Raw genomic sequence first — 15,945 nt, 5'->3', positions numbered from 1 at the left:
AGTGCAGCACTTTTACAGCATCATCTTTCAGGATTTGAAATAGCTCAACTGGAATTCCATCACCTCCACTAGCTTTGTTCGTAGTGATGCTTTCTAAGGCCCACTTGACTTCACATTCCAGGATGTCTGCCTCTAGATGAGTGATCAAACCATCGTGATTATCCAGGTCATGAAGACCTTTTTTCTACAGTTCTGTGTATTCTTGCCACCTGTTCTTAATATCTTCTGCTTCTGTTAGGTCCATACCATTTCTGTCCTTTATTGAGCCCATCTTTGCATGAAATGTTCCTTTGGTATCTCTAATTTTCTTGTAGAGATCTTTAGTCTTTCCCATTCTGTTCTTTTCCTCTATTTCTTTGCATTGATCGCTGTGACTGTGTAGGTCACAATAAACTGTGGAAAATTCTGAGAGAGATGGGAAAAACAGACCACCTGATCTGTCTCTTGAGAAATCTGTATGCAGGTCAGGAAGCAACAGTTAGAGCTGGACATGGAACAACAGACTAGTTCCAAATAGGAAAAGGAGTACGTCAAGGTTGTATATTGTCACCTTGCTTATTTAACTTCTATGCAGAGTACATCATGAGAAACGCTGGACTGGAAGAAGCACAAGGTGGAATCAAGGTTGCCGGGAGAAATAGCAATAACCTCAGATATGCAGATGACACCACGCTTATGGCAGAAAGTGAAGAGGAACTAAAAAGCCTCTTGATGAAAGTGAAAGAGTGAAAAAGTTGACTTAAAGCTCAACAGTCAGAAAACGAAGATCATGGCATCCGGTCCCATCACTTCATGGGAAATAGATGGGGAAACAGTAGAAACAGTGTCAGACTTTATTTTTGGGGGCTCCAAAATCACTGCAGATGGTGATTGCAGCCATGAAATTAAAGGACGCTTACTCCTTGGAAGAAAAGTTATGACCAACCTAGATAGCATATTACTTTGCAGACTAAGGTCCATCTAGTAAGGGCTATGGTTTTCCCAGTGGTCATGTATGGATGAGAGAGTTGGACTGTGAAGAAAGCTGAGCACTGAAGAATTGATGCCTTTGAACTGTGGTGTTGGAGAAGACTCTTGAGAGTCCCTTGGACTACAAGGAGATCCAACCAGTCCATTCTGAAGGAGATCAGCCCTGGGATTTCTTTGGAAGGAATGATGTTAAAGCTGAAACTCCAGTACTTTGGCCACCTCATGCGAAGAGTTGACTCATTGGAAAAGACTCTGATGCTGGGAGGGATTGGGGGCAGGAGGAGAAGGGGACGACAGAGGATGAGATAGCTGGGTGGCATCACTGACTCTATGGACATGAGTCTGAGAGAACTCCGGGAGTTGGTGATGGACAGGGAGGCCTGGCGTGCTGCAATTCATGGGGTCGCAAGGAGTCGGACACGACTGAGCGACTGAAGGAACTGAAGGCCCTCTTGACTTCATACTCCGGGATGTCTGACTCTAGGTGAGTGACCACATCATTGTGGTTACTCAGGTCATTAAGACCCATTTTGTATTGTTCTTTTGCATATTCTTGCCACTGCTTCTTAATCTTTTCTGCTTCTGTTAGGTATCTTTATCATTTCTGCCCTTTATTGTGCCAATCTTTGCAAAAAATATTCCCTTGATATCTCTAATTTTCTTGAATAGATAGTTCTTCAAGCACTCTGTCTACCAGATCTTATCCTTTGAATCTATTTGTCACCTCCACTGTATAAGCATAAGGGATTTTATTTAGGTCATACATGAATGACCTAGTGGTCTTCCCTACTTTTTCAATTTAATCCTGAAGGAGCTGACAATCTGAGCAAGTAAACTCCAGGTCTTGTTTTGCTGACTATATAGAGATTCTCCCTCTTCAGCTGCAAGGAAAAATACAATCAGATTTTGGTTTGACCATCTGATGACGTCCATGTGTAGAGTTGTCTCTTGGGTTGTTGGTAAAAGATGTTTGCTGTGACCAGCATTTTCTCCTAACAAAACTCTCTTAGCCTTTGCCCTACTTCATTTTGTAAACCAAAGTCAAACTTGCCTGTTATTCTAGGTATCTTTTTGCTTCTTACTTTTGCATTCCAATCCCCTATGATGAAAAGAATATCTTTTTTTGGTGTTCATTCTAGAAGGTGTTGTAGGTCTTCATAGAATTGTTCAACATCAGCTTCTTTAGCATCAGTGGTTAGGGCACAGACTTGGATTACCAAGACATTTAGCCTTGGAAACAAACCAAGATCATTCTGTCATTTTTCAGATTGTACTCAACTATTGCATTTCTGACTCTTTTGTTGACTATGAGGGCTACTCCATTTCTTCTAAGGTATTCTATGACCCATCACATATACAAAATGCCACTACCGCCATTACTACACCAAAACCAAATAATCAGCTCTTCCTAGTGGACAGAGGAAGAGTCCAAGGCCTTGTACTAATTGTTGGCCAGGAGCCTCTGATCGGCTCCACTTGCCCTGCTTCTCTGCCTGGAGTAATCCTAATTAATGCCTTTAATGTATGTTGATATGACTCATTTTTATTTAATTTCTATCTGAATGTTCCTGAACCTGATTATAGAATATATTTGTTCTAGATATTTAGCTTCCTCTCGACTGATACCTTAAGACTGCTGAATTTTTCACCTCCCTTTTTATATTCTAACCTTCAGATTTTTACTTTTTGAAAATCTCATATATAATAGGTCCTATATAAGCCTCTTTATTTTTGTTTGTTTGTGGCATGTTTAATGTATTTATTCATTCAGAAAACAATTATTGAGTGTCAATGATGTGTCAAACATTAAAGGGTAGAGCTCTCATTAATGATCAAACAAATGTTAAGTTTGCTTTTTCTCTACCATTGCCTACTATTTTCTCTATCTCTGTCCCCCAAACTCCTAAGGATTTGAAAAATACAGTTGCTTTCATAATTGAATACAGATACTTAACATGCATCTTTTGTTTTAGAAAACACAACCTTCTTATGTTTCTTCGTTTAAAATGGATCATTAAAGCAGATGCCCTCTAGTTCTTCTGATGGTTGTGCATTCTGTTGGGGACTAATGCAAGAGCTGAGTTCAATTCCAGACTGCTGCATACCCACCATGTAATCCATTGTTGCTCATTCACTTCAGACCCTCAAAGCCCAGGCTTTTCAGTCTGCAAGACAGGAAGAGACATCATAAACTGGAAAGTGTGTAAAGGAGTTTCCAAGATTTGGACCCAAAGCCTGAGGCAAAAAGGAGAAGAAGCTAAGGTTCCAGTGGTGTGAGACACATTCGCCCCAATCTGCTTCCTTGAGCCACAGTCTAAAATGCAAAGGCGACATCTGCCCCCTGTGGGAGATGAGGGGATGTCTGGCTAAGATAACCACACGGTGGCCCTACAGGGAGCTGAGCCTTATCGACCTGCATCCAAACTAGGTTGAATTGACTTCTGTCAAGTTGCCCAGCCACTCTAAGGCACAGGGTGTGCTTCCCTGAAAGCTCAGTTGGTAAAGAACCCACCTGCAATGCATGAGACACTGGTTCAATTTCTGGGTCCTGAAGATCCCCTGGAGAAGGGATAGGCTACCCACTCCAGTATTCTAGGGCTTCCCTTGTGGCTCAGCTGGTAAAGAATCTGCCTGCAATGTGAGAGATCTGGGTTTGATCCCTGGGTTGGGAAGATCCCTGGAGAAGGGAAAGGCTACCCACTCCAGTATTCTGGCCTGGAGAACTCCACGGACTGTGTAGTCCATGGCATCACAAAGAGTAGAACACGACTCAGCTACTCTCACTTTCTTTCCCTTTCTAAGGCACGAGAGTGACCATTGAGGTTAGACAGAATACAGGGTCCCCTCTTTGGTCCCAGCTGTGAGATTCAGCTGCTCTCCCTTCAGGGAAAGGAAAAGAGCTGTGGACCGTGAAGGGACAGTGTCGGGTGTCCCCGGTACACAAGCCTCTTCAAATGCATTATCCCTGCTCATTTCAAACACATGTATGCTCGTTATTACTATCTCTGGCTGACAGTTAGGGAACCTAACTAATATTCTGCCTGAATTTCCAGAATGATGGCATTGAATCTGAACCCTAATATGTCTGTATTCTGTTTTGGTCTTTTCCACACTTCATAGTGAACTTGACTCCTTTCTCCTCTGCTTGGAATTTTACTTTTAGCTCCTAATATTCTCTGACTAAATTTATAGCAAGTCAAAACTTTTCCCTGACACAATGGGAAATAAGATTTGGGAGGGGGGATTTTTTTTTTTTTTTTTTTTTTGAGTAAAAAGAAAATAAGAATCACCCATACTCTCAGCATACAAAATTGATGTTTTGATCTATTTGCTTCTAGTATTTTAATATTGTCTCCATGTATAAACTTTTTGAAACACACAAGTAATATATGAGGAGATTCTCTGTAAAAAATTTGAAGATCACAAATAAAACCAAAAATCTTATTTTTAGTTCAACAATAAAACCAAAGTCTTCTTTGTCTGTCACTCCAATACTCAACCCCAGCTTCCAAGACACTATGAGTTTGGTCTATATCTTCAAGTCCATTTTTATATTTTTATGTAAATACATTGAAATGTATTATTTTGTGTATGATTTTGAATATAAATATATTGGGTTAACCAAAAAGTTCATTTGGGTTTTTCTGTACAATCTCACAGAAGAACCCAAACAAACATTTTGGTCAGCCCTATAGAATAGTGAATGTATTAATTTATAGTTTGTTTTTTAATTGAACAATTCTGCTTAAAGTTCTTGCATCTTTTGTTAGTTTTGCTTCCAGACACATCATAGGTTTTGTTGCCATTTTGAATGGAATTCCTTTTTAATTACATTCTCCAATGAGCTATTGGCAGAACACAGAGAGGCAATTGATTTTGATATGTTGGTCTTGTATCCAGCGTCCTTGCTATCCTCTTATCACTTCTAAGAAGGCAGGCTCTTTTCTGCTGCCTTATTATACTTCCAGAGATACTGGGTGCCACATTTTAATCCTGAAAACTGGGCAGTTTGAGAAAGGTTCTGAAAATAACAAAATTCTACTACAATAATACTGTGAGGTCCCATGCAGTTCTTGATAATGAGGATTGGCCTGTCATGCTTTGCTGATTTTAACTCTGTCAGACATTACACACACAAGTCTGCCTTTGAGATAATTGCGCTAAATTTCTTTCTGTGGTTTCTTTTATGTCATAGCACAAACTTATAGTCACCTTTCTAAAAGTCAAAGTCACATTTAATTCTCCTTTGGTAGACAGTGGTGATTAAGATGATGATAAGTTTCTCAGGAGTAACCATAGGAAGTAAGAGGGAAGAGAAGTGCTCTAAACAAAAATTGGAAGTTAATGCAAGGTAAGTCAATTTCCCATAGTAAGAAATTAACAAAGAAAAAGATGAAAAAAAAAGACTAATAATTGTTATTGGAGAGAAAGTGATGCAGTTAAAGCTTTAAAGTAAAATGACTTTTTATATATGTGACTTTTTATATATGCTAGTCTTAATTGTTATTTTCATTACTTCAAGAAAACCAAAGAAATTTGATCACTTCTATCTGTGCAAATTGAACCCATAGTACAATTTATCTGCCCATTTCACTAGAATTAATAATTAATCAGCTTCAGCTATGCAATAGATTCATCAGTGATGATTGTTATTGATCATAAATGCACAGTGTTAATAAATTGACTATCCTTTTATTTTCCTAGTCTATGTAGGAAGATAAAATTCTACAAGCTAGGCTCCAAGTTAGGCAAGCTAGGTTCAAAATTCTCCAAGCTAGGCTTCAACAGTAGGTGAAATAAGAATTTCCAGATGTTCAAGCTGGATTTAGAAAAGGCATAGGAACCAGGGATCAAATTGCCAACATCCATTGGATCATAGAAAACACAAGGGATTCCAGAAAAACATCTACTTTTGCTTCATTGGCTACTTTAAAGCCTTTGACTGTGTGGATCACAACAAACTGTGGAAAATTCTTAAAGAGATGGGAATACCAGACCACCCTCCTCAGAAACCTGTATGCAGGTCAAGAAGTAACAGTTAGAACCAGATATGGAACAACAGACTGATTCCAAATTGGAAAAAGAGTACATCAAGGCTGTATATTGTCACCTTGCTTATTTAGTTTATAAGCTAAGTATGTCATGTGAAATGCAAAGGTGGATGAAGCACAAGCTGGAATCAAGACTGCCGGAAGAAATATCAATAACCTCATATATGCAGATGACACCACACTTATGGCAGAAAGTGAAGAGGAAATAAAGGCCCAGTGAAAAAAACTGGCTTAAAACTCAACATTCAAAAAAATAAGATCATGACATCTCATCCCTTCTCTTCATAGCAAATAGATGGGGAAACAATGGAAACTGCAACAGAATTTATTTTCTTGGGCTCCAAAATCACTGCAGATGGTGACTGCAGCTATGAAATTAAAAGATGCTTGCTACTTGGAAGAAAAGCTGTGACAAACCTAGACAGTGTATTAAAAAGCAGAGACATTACTTTGCTAACAAACGTCCATACATTCAAAGCTATGGTTTTTCCAGTAGTCAAGTATGGGTTGACTCAACTCAAGTATGAGTTGAACCATAAAGAAGGCTGAGTGCTGAAGAATTGATGCTTTTGAATTGTGCTTCTGGAGAAGATTCTTGAGAGTCCCTTGGACTGCAAAGAGATCAAAACTGTGAATTCTAAAGGAAATCAATCCTGAATATTCATTGGAAGGACGGATACTGAAGCTGAAGCTCCAATACTTTGGCCACCAGATGCAAAGAGCCAACTCATTACAAAAGACCCTGATTCTGGGAAAGATTGAATGCAGAAGGAAAAGTGGATGACAGAGGACAAGACGGTTGAATGGCATCACTGACTCAATGGACATAAGTTTGAGAAAGCTCCAGGAGATGGTGATGGACAGGGAAGCCTGATGTGTTGCAGTCCATGGCCACAAAGAATCAGACACTACTGAGCAACTGAACTACAACAAAAGTCTTTGTAGATTAACTTCTATAGAAAGCTGGCTTTTCTTCCCTCCTCCCTTCCTTCCCTCCTTCCTTCTTTCCCTTCTTCCTTCCTCCCCTCCTTCCTTCCTTTCTTTCCAGAGCATTTCACTGAAGTGAAAGGAAAACTGCCAACAAAAAATTTATTTTCAAAAGGATGAAATATTCTTAAAGGATTTTAAAGTGATGACTATGGATCTCTCCACACCGATCTCCTTCAGCTCCCAGTCAGATTTAGGATTTTCAAAACACTGTTGAATTAAACAAAGGACCATTTGCTAAATGCCTTGAAGGGAAATTATTTATTTCAAGGCATAGTGAATTTGAGCTCGCTCCAAACTCTTGAAGGCACTGACCATATGATGGCATTAGGGCTCCCCAGCTTTATGCCGTAGCACCTTTTTTTGTGAAAATTAGGATTTTTTTAAAGCACTTCCAAAACTTTAAGATAACTTTTTCATTCATAATGAACATTATAGAAAAAAATAGGTGGGAAGAAATACAGTCTTGACATAGAGCTCCACCTCAAAGCAGGTAGTTTTCCAAACATTATAATACCTGGTTAAAAAATGCCAAATTAGCCATGACTTAACTGATTTCCTTGCTCCCACTCCTACTTAAATAAAAGAAATTCATGAGGTCTTTGAGGATGGTGATTCAACAGCTTGAAGAGTTCTAAATAGTTACAAGTCAAAATATTAAGTCCTGAAGTTGCAAGTTTTTATTTTATTCTTATTTTTTAAAGTCAGTAGTGAAAATAGATGATTAAGGCAGAAATTTAGTAAGTGGGTGCCCCTGTCTGGTGAGTAATTATGCTCTTCTGGGTTATAACCTGGCCAATAGAATCACCATAATTCACACTATGTAATGCAACATGAATCCTTCTATTCTAAGGCATAGGTAAACCACAAGTAAAGGAAATCTGACATGCTTTGAATTATATACATTGGTCACTCTATAGGATCTGTATCCCATAATACTGTTCTTTACATTCAGACAAATAACAACTTATTATTAATGAAATGAACAATTTTTTCTGGATCATGTTTTAAGTGGTAAAAGTAAAAATATCCCAGAAGGATGTTTTAGTAGCATCTCTATATCATTTTTAGGTAAATAAGTGATAATAGCATTTTAAGTCTTTCCCATGACAAACCTAGACAACATATTAAAAAGCAGTGACATCATTTTGCTGACAAAGGTCTGTATTGTCAAAGCTATGCTTTTTTCAATAGTCATGCACAGATGTGAGAACTGGACCATAAAGAAAGCAGAGCATCAAAAAATTGGTGCTTTTGAACTTTGTTGCTGGAGAAGATCTTGAGAGTCCCTTGAACAGTAAGGAGATCACACCAATCCTAAAGGAAATCAACCCTGAATATTCTTTGGAAGGACTGATGGTGAAGCTGAAGCTCCAACATTTTGGTCACCTGATGTGAAAAGCCGACTCACTGGAAAAAAAAACCCTGATGCTGGGAAAGATGGAGGGCAGGAGGAGAAGGGGACAGCAGAGGATGAGATAGTTGGATGGTATTGTCGACTCAATGGACATGAGTTTGGGTAAACTCTGGGATATAGTGAAAGAGAAGGAAGCCTGGAGTGCTGCAGTTCATGGGGTCACAAAGAGTCAGACACGACTGAGTGAATGAATAACAGTAAAGTTTTCCCATAAGCTTAGTCACTGTACAGAAAGATATTTTCTTTCATTATAGTTTCACTCAATAGGAATAACAATAATCTACTTTGTCATATATGTGTCTTTTCTAAAACATTTGCCAACATGGAAGCAAAATAGAATTAGTCTCAGGAAGGATATTGAAACATACTGTGACTAGGACTGGAGAATAAGTTATATTCCTTAACAGGAAATCTTGGAAGAATGCAGTGGTTTAATTGTAAAGTGTTCTTAACGTGGAAAAAAAAGAGATTAATGCTTATGAGTACATAGTTACAGTAATTTCGAAAGATTTAATCAGACCAAACATGTAATTTTCTTTTCTTAGAAGTGGAGATTTTAAAGTGTTTTAATTATTGGCCATACATTTATAATACTTTTTTTCCATGCTTAGCCTTTTACTGAAAATGTATTACTGAAAGAAGAGAAGAGAACATGAGGATAGGAGCCGAGTGCTTTGGCAAGCAGAAACTCTTCTAAAAAGAACATGGCTTTTGGGTTCTGTTCCACCCTGTATGCAAGGAAAGAGTTGGAACATACTTAGGGGAACCCTGCCATGCACCCTAGGAGGTAACTAGGATGATGACAGCTCAATGGCATGGGGTACACATCCTAACAATGGCTTCTGACGGTGCAAGATACATTGGCTGCCAGCTGCCAGTAATCTTAAGCTCACAATTTTACTCACAGGCGTTTCTATATAATGACCTTCTGCTCACTGATATTCTGCTGCTGATTGCCCTGAGCATAAACAGGAAAGCATGCAAATGTAAAGGATGATTTTACATATCCATGGAATCGGCAGTTCTCAGAGCTACCTATTCTAAGTGGATTAGATAAAATCACCCTCCCTTCCTTGTGAGAAACAACTCTTTGCAAATCCAAATTAGAAAAAAAAAAAAAAAAAATTCTTTTTAAACGGAGACGAAGTTCTTTTTAAATGGAGAGGAAGTCTGTGTAGTTTGAATAGTACCTGCCATGGTCTCTGGGCCTCTTGTGCAACAGAGATGTTGGGAGGTAACAGAAAAGGTTTCTTGAAAATGGAGCACCAACTCAGTTCTGAAGCACTGAGACTGAAGAGATATTACGGAACTTGAATCAGTCCATTTACAAAGGACCAAAATAATCTTTTGGAGGCTTTTTACAACACTGAAAAAGCAAAGTTTCTGAGACCAACTGTGGTAGTTCAGAGACGTCTCAGATATGGATTCTCACAATCCCATTTGCCTATCTCTGTATCAGTTTGCAGACATGCCATATTTTCTGGATGGTACATAATTATGCACTAAATCTCCACATGCTAAGGTGAATACAATTACTAAAGAGAGGAAAAAAAAAAACTTATAGAGGCAAAAGATTGTCAAAAGACAGTTTTTAAAATCATTTTTGTCTTAAAAAATTCTACCAAAATTCTCTTCCTTACAGAAATTCAGCCTATTACAGACAAAAATAAAATCCCTGCTCTGATCTTACCAAGGCGAAGACAGCAAAGAACTTTTCCCAGGCTGCTCTGAGGACAGCATTCATATAGCACAATGAAATTAAGTCAGCAGTTGCTTAGTCATTTTGGAAGTTGTTCTTCTTTGTTTTGCTTCACCTGGTTGTCAAGGAGGAAAGAAATGCCATAAGAATTTTAGAGAAATAGGGAGAAACATGTTATCATTGTGTCAAATTACTTAGCTAAAAAGGATTCACTACTTTTAATGTATATTTATCACATCCTCTATGATGGCTCAAAAGCTCTGACTGGGGAATACAAACTATTGGTAATGTGCATTGGAGTTCTTCCTTGTCAACAGCATTAATTGTAATTAAGTGACAGATTGACAGCTACATATTGACGGAGGTCTGACAGAATGTGGTCGACTGCAGAAGGGAATGGCAAACCACTTCAGTATTCTTGCCTTGAGAACCCCATGAACAGTATGAAAGGGCAAAATGATAGCACACTGAAAGAGAAACTCCCCAAGTCAGTAGGTGCCCAATATGCTACTGGAGATCAGTGGGGAAATAACTCCAGAAAGAATGAAGGGATGGAGCCAAACAAAAATAATATCCAGCTGTGGATGTGACTGGTGATAGAAGCAAGGTCCAATGTTGTAAAGAGCAATATTGCATAGGAACCTGGAATGTCAGGTCCATGAATCAAGGCAAATTGGAAGTGGTCAAACAAGAGATGGCAAGAGTGATCGTCGACATTCTAGGAATCAGCGAACTAAAATGGACTGGAATGGGTGAATTTAACTCAGATGACCACTATACCTACTAATGCAGGCAGGAATCCCTCAGAAGAAATGGAGTAGCCATCATGGTCAACAAAAGAGTCTGAAATGCAGTACTTGGATGCAATCTCAAAAACAACAGAATGATCTGTTTGCCTCCAAGGCAAACCATTCAATATCACAGTTATCCAAGTCTATGCCCCAAACAGTAATGCTGAACAGGCTGAAGTTGAACGGTTCTATGAAGACCTACAAGACCTTTTAGAACTAACACCCAAAGAAGCTGTCCTTTTCATTATAGGGGACTGGAATGCAAAAGTAGGAAGTCAAGAAACACCTGGAGTAAGAGGCAAATTTGGCCTTGGAATATGGAATGAAGCAGGGCAAAGATTAATAGAGTTTTGCCAAGAAAATGCACTGGTCATAGCAAACACCCTCTTCCAACAACACAATAGAAGACTCTATACATGGACATCACCAGATGGTCAACACCAAAATCAGACTGATTATATTCTTTGCAGCCAAAGATGGAGAAGGTCTATAGAGTCAACAAAAACAAGACCAGGAGCTGACAGTGGCTAGGATCCTTATTACCAAATTCAGACTCAAATTGAAGAAAGTAGGGGAAATTCCTAGACCATTCAGGTATGACCTAAATCGAATACCTTATGATTATACAGTGGAAGTGAGAGATAGATTTAAGGGCCTAGATTTGATAGATAGAGTGCCTGATAAACTATGGAATGAGGTTCGTGACATTGTAGACAAGACAGGGATCAAGACCATCCCCATGGAAAAGAAATGCAAAAAAGCAAAATGGCTGTCTGGGGAGGCCTTACAAATAGCTGTGAAAAAAAAAGAGAAGTGAAAAGCAAAAGAGAAAAGGAAAGATATAAGCATCTGAATGTAGAGTTCCAGAGAATAGTAAGAAGAGATAAGAAAGCCTTCTTCAGTGATCAGTGCAAAGAAATAGAGGAAAAGAACAGGTTGGGAAAGACTAGAGATCTCTTGAAGAAACTTAGAGATACCAAGGGAACATTTCATGCAAAGATGGGCTCAATAAAGGACAAAAATGGTATGGACCTATCAGAAGCAGAAGATATTAAGAAGAGGTGGCAAGAATACACAGAAGAACTGTACAAAAAAGATCTTCACGACCCAGGTAATCATGATGATGTGATCACTAATCTAGAGCCAGACATCCTGGAATGTGAAGTCAAGTGGGCCTTGGAAAGCATCGCTATGAACAAAGGTACTGGAGGTGATGGAATTCCAGTTGAGCTATTCCAAATCCTGAAAGATGATGCTGTGAAAGTGCTGCACTCAATATGCCAGCAAATTTGGAACACTCAGCAGTGGCCACAGGCCTGGAAAAGGTCAGTGTTCATTCCAATTCCAAAGAAAGGCAATGCCAAAGAATGCTCAGACTACCACACAATTGCCCTCATCTGACATGCTAGTAAAGTAATGCTCAAAATTCTCCAAGCCAGGCTTTAGCAATACGTGAACTGTGAACTCCCTGATGTTCAAGCTGGTTTTAGAAAAGGCAGAGGAACCACAGATCAAATTGCCAACATCTACTGGATCATGGAAAAAGCAAGAGAGTTCCAGAAAAACATTTATTTCTGCTTTATTGACTATGCCAAAGCCTTTGACTGTGTGGGTCACAATAAACTGTGGAAAATTCTGAGAGAGATGGGAACACCGGACTACCTGACCTGCCTCTAGAGAAATGCGTATGCAAGTCAGGAAGCAGCAGTTAGAACTGGACATGGAACAACAGACTGGTTCCAAATAGGAAAAGGAGTATGTCAAGGCTGTATATTGTCACCCTGCTTATTTAACTTACATTCAGAGTACATCATGAGAAACGCTGGACTGGAAGAAACACAAGTTGAAATCAAGATTGCCGGGAGAAATATCAATAACCTCAGATATGCAGATGACACCACCCTTATGGCAGAAAGTGAAGAGGAAGTAAAAAGCCCCTTGATGAAAGTGAAAGTGGAGAGTGAAAAAGTTGGCTTGAAGCTCAACATTCAGAAAACAAAGATCATGGCATCCGGTCCCATCACTTAATGGGAAATAGATGGGGAAACAGTAGAAACAGTGTGAAGCTTTATTTTGGGGGGCTCCAAAATCACTACAGATGGTGACTGCAGCCATGAAATTAAAATACGCTCTCCTGAAAGAAAAGTTATGACCAATCTGGATAGCATATTGAAAAGCAGAGACATTACTTTGCCAACTAAGGTCCATCTAGTCAAGGCTATGGTTTTATCTGTGGTCATGTATGGATGTGAGAGTTGGACTGTGAAGAAGACAGAGTGCCGAAGAATTGATGCTTTTGAACTGTGGTGTTGGAGAAGACTCTTGAGAGTCCCTTGGACTGCAAGGAGATCCAACCAGTCCCATTCTGAAGGAGATCAGCCCTGGGATTTCTTTGGAAGGAATGATGCTAAAGCTGAAACTCCAGTTCTTTGGCCACCTCATGCGAAGGGTTGACTCATTGGAAAAGACTCTGATGCTGGGAGGGATTGAGGGCAGGAGCAGAAGGGGACGATGGAGGATGAGATGGCTGGATGGCATCACTGACTCGATGGACGTGAGTCTGAGTGAACTCTGGGAGTTGGTGATGGACAGGGAGGTCTGGCGTGCTGGGATTCATGGGGTCACCAAGAGTCGCACACGACTGAGCTACTGAACTAACTGATGGTGAAAATTCCTTAGTGTTACTATGTATAGTGTGGATGCATATTCACAGAATAATTAGCATATATAAAGCTGATAACTTCTAGTCTTGCATTTTTTTCTTGTATCAATAAATACAATCAGTATAGTAAAATAGCCTTTCCAAATTAAGAATAATTCTATAAGCAACAACCTCTAGTCCTAACATTTGTATTCCTGGCTGTTTTAAGGACTTCCCTGGTGGCTCAGATGGTAAGGCAACTGTCTACAATGCGGGAGACCCGGGTTTCAGCCCTGGGTTGGGAAGATCCCCTGGAGAATGAAATGGCAATCGACTCCAGTACTATTGCCTGGAGAATCCCATGGACAGTAGTAATGTAGTAAGCTATCTATTTTTAAAACTAATAATTAAATTTTAAAATGGAAAGCATTTTTAATCACACAAATATCAAACTTCTGTGCACTAGGGTGGGCTCAAAAAGGACACACCTGCTCTTTTGCTAGTTCCTAAACTAGCAAACTAGTAGATTGGTGGAACAGATGGTAGTTGGTATTTCATGGGCTCTGGGGTCAAGCTGAAGTGATTTTAAAGTGCTCTACCACTTGTTAGCAAAAACTCTGGACAAACTATTCAATCAACTGTTCTTGTTTCTCCTTAGAAAATTGAGAATTACAATAAATACCTCAAAGAGTTTCAAGATGAGAAAATAATGTTAATGAAGAATTTAGCATAGTATCTGGCACATGGTAGACACTATATAACTTACAGTTACTATCATTACTGAAACAGAATTAATAGAGATAAAACTCATTGTGATTATAAGAACATTATGAATGGAGTTGTTAGGTAGTTAGAATAGGGAAAAGGAGTCTAGAATGGCAGTGGCTAAAAATCAAAGAAGGGAAAAGCTCTCTAAAATAGAGCAAAGGAAGATCCTAGGACCAGAGTGAGGACTTCAGGTAGGAAAAAACAGCACTCCTGGCTAGCGAAATTTACATAAGGCAGGCTCAGGGGGAGGAGAAAATGTATTTTAAAAGGAGCCAAAGGGCCGGGGCTCTCTGTCTCTGTCATGTTCTCTCTCTCTTCTCTTCATGTCTTTTGAGTCAGTATGTTCTCATGCCTCTAGGATGTATTTCCCTTTATTTTCTAAACAAAACTGAGCTGTAAATGGAGTTGTAACTTGGTCTGTCCTAGAGCTTTGACAGGCTGAGGGCTTTAACGTCCGTTGCTTTAAATTATTGTTGTGACGAGACAAAACCGAGGAAATTACACACTCCCCTGAGAGATTCTATCAACCTTTTCCAAAATTATAATAGTGTCAGTAAACAGTTAATGCAGAATGCATCTTTAAATCCTCATTCCACAACTGTTTCAGTTTTATCCAATTCTCACTATATTTTTGCTGATCTACAGTTTTGCCTTCCTTTACCAAGGAGATGCTGATGTGGTCAAGAGAAAGGAATAAGACAAATACTCCACCCAAAATCATCACATTAAACCTTTCTATAAAATGGAAATTGACCACTAACTGCTAATTTCACCCTGTTTTAGAATAAGGTTTTTTGTTTGGTTGGCTTTGTTTTTTTTTTATTAGTTCAGGCATTTGAACAGTTTGTTTGGCATCTGAATGATTCTTCTTCTATAGTAAATACAGTAGAATAAGTGTTTTGGATTTTAAATGGCTCCTGATTTCTAGTATGGTTGGAATCAGTACTAACGATTCTTTACTACACAGTACAGTAAAGCATCTTCCTGTTACTGTAGAAATTTTATTAACAATGGTTTAAATAAGTCAAGGCATATTATAGAACTGGTAAAGAATCTGCCTGCAATGCAGCAGACCCCAAATCAATTCCTGGGTTGGGAAGATTCCCTGGAGAAGAGATTGGCAACCTACTCCAGTATTCTTGGGTTTCCTTGGTGGCCCAGATGGTGAAGAATTTGCCTGCAGTGCAGAATATCTGAGTTCGATCCTTGGGTTGGAAAGATCCCCTGGAAGAGGGCATGGCAACCCCTCCAATATTCTTGCCTGGAGAATCCCCATGGACAGAGGAGCCCAGTAGGCTACAGTGCATGAGGTTGCAAACAGTTGGATGCTACTGTGTGTCTAAGCACAGCACAGCACTTTTAACTCGAAAACACTCCAAAATCCATAGGTTCATAACCTTCTGAGGCTGTTTGTTCTAGATACCACAATGACTGGAAACTGGAACATCTAATGATACAAACTAATGTACTATGAGATTCAGTGTTCCTGACCACCAAGCAGGCAATGAATATGTCATTTTCTTGATCATACAGGTCATTAGGAAATGGTGAAGAAGGTGTTTCCAGTACCCTTAATGTTCCACTGCATATCCTATATATATTGTCAATTCTGTAATCTCCTG

The sequence above is a fragment of the Capra hircus genome, chromosome 12, assembly GCF_001704415.2.
Source record: "Capra hircus breed San Clemente chromosome 12, ASM170441v1, whole genome shotgun sequence".
Lineage (NCBI taxonomy): Eukaryota > Metazoa > Chordata > Mammalia > Artiodactyla > Bovidae > Capra > Capra hircus.
Note: the sequence above shows the minus strand (reverse complement) of the source record.